At 53.4% G+C, this 3,739-nt stretch overlaps 1 protein-coding gene across 1 annotated transcript in view; it reads left to right on the forward strand.

The window, feature by feature from the left end:
- NR2F6 (nuclear receptor subfamily 2 group F member 6) overlaps positions 1-3,739 on the forward strand; it is a 14,208-nt gene that overhangs the window by 6,163 nt on the left and 4,306 nt on the right. The gene's annotated exons all lie outside the window — the stretch shown is intronic.

Consider the following 3,739-nt stretch of genomic DNA (forward strand, 5'->3'; position numbering starts at 1 on the left):
AAAAAAAAAAAAGAATCTAGCCTATTGGATGAGATCTCCTGTGCTGGGTTTCAGGTTCCTCTGGGGACTGTGTCGTGAGCCAGGCTGGCAGTTCTTTCTAGTGTCTAACCTGAGCCTCTCTTGCCTTGAAGTTTTGTTTTCATGATTTTATATTTTATTTTATTGATTTTATTTTGAGATGGAGTCTCGTTCCATCTTCCAGGCTGGAGTGCAGTGGTGTGATTTCAGTTCACTGCCGCCTCCGCCTCCCGGGTTCAAGTCATTGTGCTGTCTCTGCCTCCTGAGTATCTGGGACTACAGATACGGGCCAACACGCCCAGCTAATTTTTGTATTTTGTTTTGTTTTGTTTTTGAGACAGAGCCTTGCTCTGTTGCCAGGCTGGAGTGCTGTGGCCGGATCTCAGCTCACTGCAACCTCCGACTCCCTGGTTCAAGCGATTCTCCTGCCTCAGCCTCCTCAGTAGCTGGAATTACAGGGATACGCCACCATGCCCGGCTAATTTTTGTATTTTTGTTTTTTTTTGAGACGGAGTCTCACTCTGTCGCCCAGGCTGGAGTGCAGTGGCCGGATCTCAGCTCACTGCAAGCTCCGCCTCCCGGGTTCACGCCATTCTCCTGCCTCAGCCTCCTGAGTAGCTGGGACTACAGGCGCTCACCACCTCGCCCGGCTAGTTTTTTGTATTTTTTAGTAGAGACAGGGTTTGACCGTGTTAGCCAGGATGGTCTCGATCTCCTGACCTTGTAATCTGCCTGCCTTGGCCTCCCAAAGTGCTGGGATTACAGGTGTGAGCCACTGCGCCCGGCCCAATTTTTGTATTTTTAATAGAGATGGAGTTTCACTATGTTGGCAAGGATGGTCTCGATCTCCTGATCTCGTGATCCACCCGCCTCGGCCTCCCAAAGTGTTGGGATTACAGGCATGAGCCACTGTGCCCGGCCTAATTTTTGTAGTTTTAATAGAGATGGGGTTGGCCGGGTGCGTTGGCTCAATCCTGTAATCCCAACACTTTGGGAGGCCAAGGCGGGCGGATCATGAGGTCAGGAGATCGAGACCATCCTGGCTAACACAGTGAAACCCCGTCTCTACTAAAAATACAAAAAAATTAGCGGGGCATGGTGGCAGGCGCCTGTAGTCCCAGCTACTCTGGAGGCTGAGGCAGAAGAATGGCGTGAACCCGGGAGGCGGAGCTTGCAGTGAGCTGAGATCGCGCTACTGCACTCCAGCCTAGGCGACAGAGCGAGGCTCCGTCTCAAAAATAAAATAAATAAATAAATAAATAAATAAATAGAGATGGGATTTCACCATGTTGGCCAGGCTGGAGTCTCCCAACTCCTGACCCCAGGTGATCCGCTTGCCTCAGCCTCCCAAAGTGCTCGGATTATAGGCATGAGCCACCCCACCTGGCTGCTTTTTAAATTTATTTTCTAGAGACAGGGTCCCACTATGTGGCCCAGGCTGGTCTTGAACTCCTGGCTTTAAGTGATCCTCCCACCTTCGCTTTCCCAAACTACTGGGATTACAGGAATGAACCACCATACTTGGCCTAAAGCTGTTGTTTTTTGTCTAGGCCTTGGTGGGAGAAGCTGAGAGAGACAGCTGAGGAGCTTTCTTTTAAAACTGATCCCTCCCTGTGGCCCTTTTAAGTTTGGGGGTAACTTTCTTATCCCTGTCCCCACAACATGGATTTTGCCTCTACTTATCTGTTTTACCTAAAATTCTCATATATCTGAAGTCATGTCCTCAGAGCAAACAGCCTCGCCAGAAGCCTCTAAAAGCCTCGGGTGGAAATATGTATGATGACAGCTCATGCTTTAAGCACAGTCCTGCCTCGGGGCCTTTGCACGTGCTGTTTCCTCAGCCTCCTGAGTGGCTGAGATTATAGGCGATTGCTACCATGCTCGGCTAATTTCTTAATTTTTTGTAGAGATGGGGTCTCGCTATGTTGCCCAGGCTGGTCTTGAACTCCTGGGCTCAAACCTCAGCCTCCCAAAGTGCTGGGCTTGCAAATGGGAGCCACTGTCTGCATTTTACAGATGAGGAAACTAAGGCACACAGATTGGTGAGGCCATTTGTCAGGGAGCAACAGAGTTGTGATTGGGATTTGAACCTCCACAGTCTGGGCTGAAGAGCTGGAGAGTGATTTGGGGAGGAGTGAACAGAAAGTGCAAAGGTCAGCTGGGCGCAGTGGCTCATGCCTGTAATCCCTGCACTTTGGGAGGCCGAGGCGGGTGTATCACGAGGTCAGGAGATTGAGACCATCCTGGCCAACATGGTGAAACCCTGTTTCTACTAAAAATACAAAAATTAGCTGGGCGTGGTGGCAGGTGCCTGTAATCCCAGCTACTCGGGAGGCTGAGGCAGGAGAATCACTTGAACCCGGGAGTTGGAGGCTGCAGTGAGCCGAGATCATGCCACTGCACTCTAGCCTGGTGACAAAGCAGAACTCCATCTCAAAAAGAAAGAGAGAGGAATAAAGGAAAGGAAAGAAGGAAGGGAGAGCGGGAGGGAGGGAAAAAAGAAAAAGAAAAAGTCCAGAGGCCCTGGGGTGGGAATATGGCCGTGTGAGGGAGTGGTGGTTGCTCACAAGCCAGTGAGCAAAGGGGGAAGAAGCTCCCTGGAGGAGGGGAACCACTTTTGGGCCTCATCCGCCTGTCCTCATTTGACAGTTGACTTAGACTCAGGGACCCCTTGGAGCGGGCTTCAACCCAGGTCCCGGCTTCTCTGCTCAGCGCTGTTCGCCCCCGGATTCTGCCCGCATTCCCCTCTGGTGTTCACTCTATGCAGAGTTGACCTGGAGTTCACGGAGGTGATGAGATGGGGCATGCCAACTCATTAAAGCTCATTAATTAGTCTGCTGGCAACCAGCCCAGTCTGCCCTGCCACCCTGCCCACCGCAGCACAAGCCAGGCAGGCACGTGGCCAACCCTCTGCCTCTTTGTGCCTCAGTTTCCCTTTTCTCACCCACCTGCTCACTGCAGACATGTGCCCAAGCCAGCAGCAGGGCCTCCCCACTTCATAAGCAAGGCTACTGATGGCGACTAATGTTTACTGAGGACCTACTGCAGCCCCCCCAGGACCCCTCCCTACTGTGGGTCCCCCCAACCCTTCCCTGCATTGTGGCCTCTGCAGGGACCCAGACCGGCCCTCAGGGGTCATCATCTGGTGGGGAGGAGATGGAAAGTAGAGAAATGATCCCCGCTCCATAGGAAAGAGCTAGTGCTAGTGGGTATTGATTTCTTGCTTTGGGGACCAGGCTGGCCAGGTTCCCCAAGTCCTCCTTGGCCCATCCTCAGCTCTGGGAACCCCATGACTAACAGATGGAGGCTCCAAAAGGTTTATTAGATGCTCCTCGTCCCCAGGAGCTGGGGGTGGGGAGTGGTGGCTGGACCTGGACAGGGGCTCCCGGACCCTGACTTTAACCAGCCTGGTGCCCATGGGGTGGGGTTGGGCGTTCTGGGAAAGGCTGGGCCTGGGGGCTTTGGAGGGGAGGGCCTGAGTGACCCCTTGATGACTTTTGTCTCCCTTCCCCGTTATTCTCCTTACTTTTCCTACCTTGTCCTTCCCTACCTGCCCCGCCCCCCATGTCTCTCTGGGCACCTACTTGGCCCCTCATTCCTTCCCCTCTCTTCCGTCCCTCTCCTCTCTCTATACCCCTTGCGCCCCTTCCTGTCTCCCCCATCTCCTATCTCCACTCCTCCCGGCCTTCTGTGCCCCCCCCCCCCCCCCCCCCCCCCCCCC

Source organism: Piliocolobus tephrosceles, chromosome 21 (genome assembly GCF_002776525.5).
Source record: "Piliocolobus tephrosceles isolate RC106 chromosome 21, ASM277652v3, whole genome shotgun sequence".
In the NCBI taxonomy this organism is placed as follows: Eukaryota; Metazoa; Chordata; class Mammalia; order Primates; family Cercopithecidae; genus Piliocolobus; species Piliocolobus tephrosceles.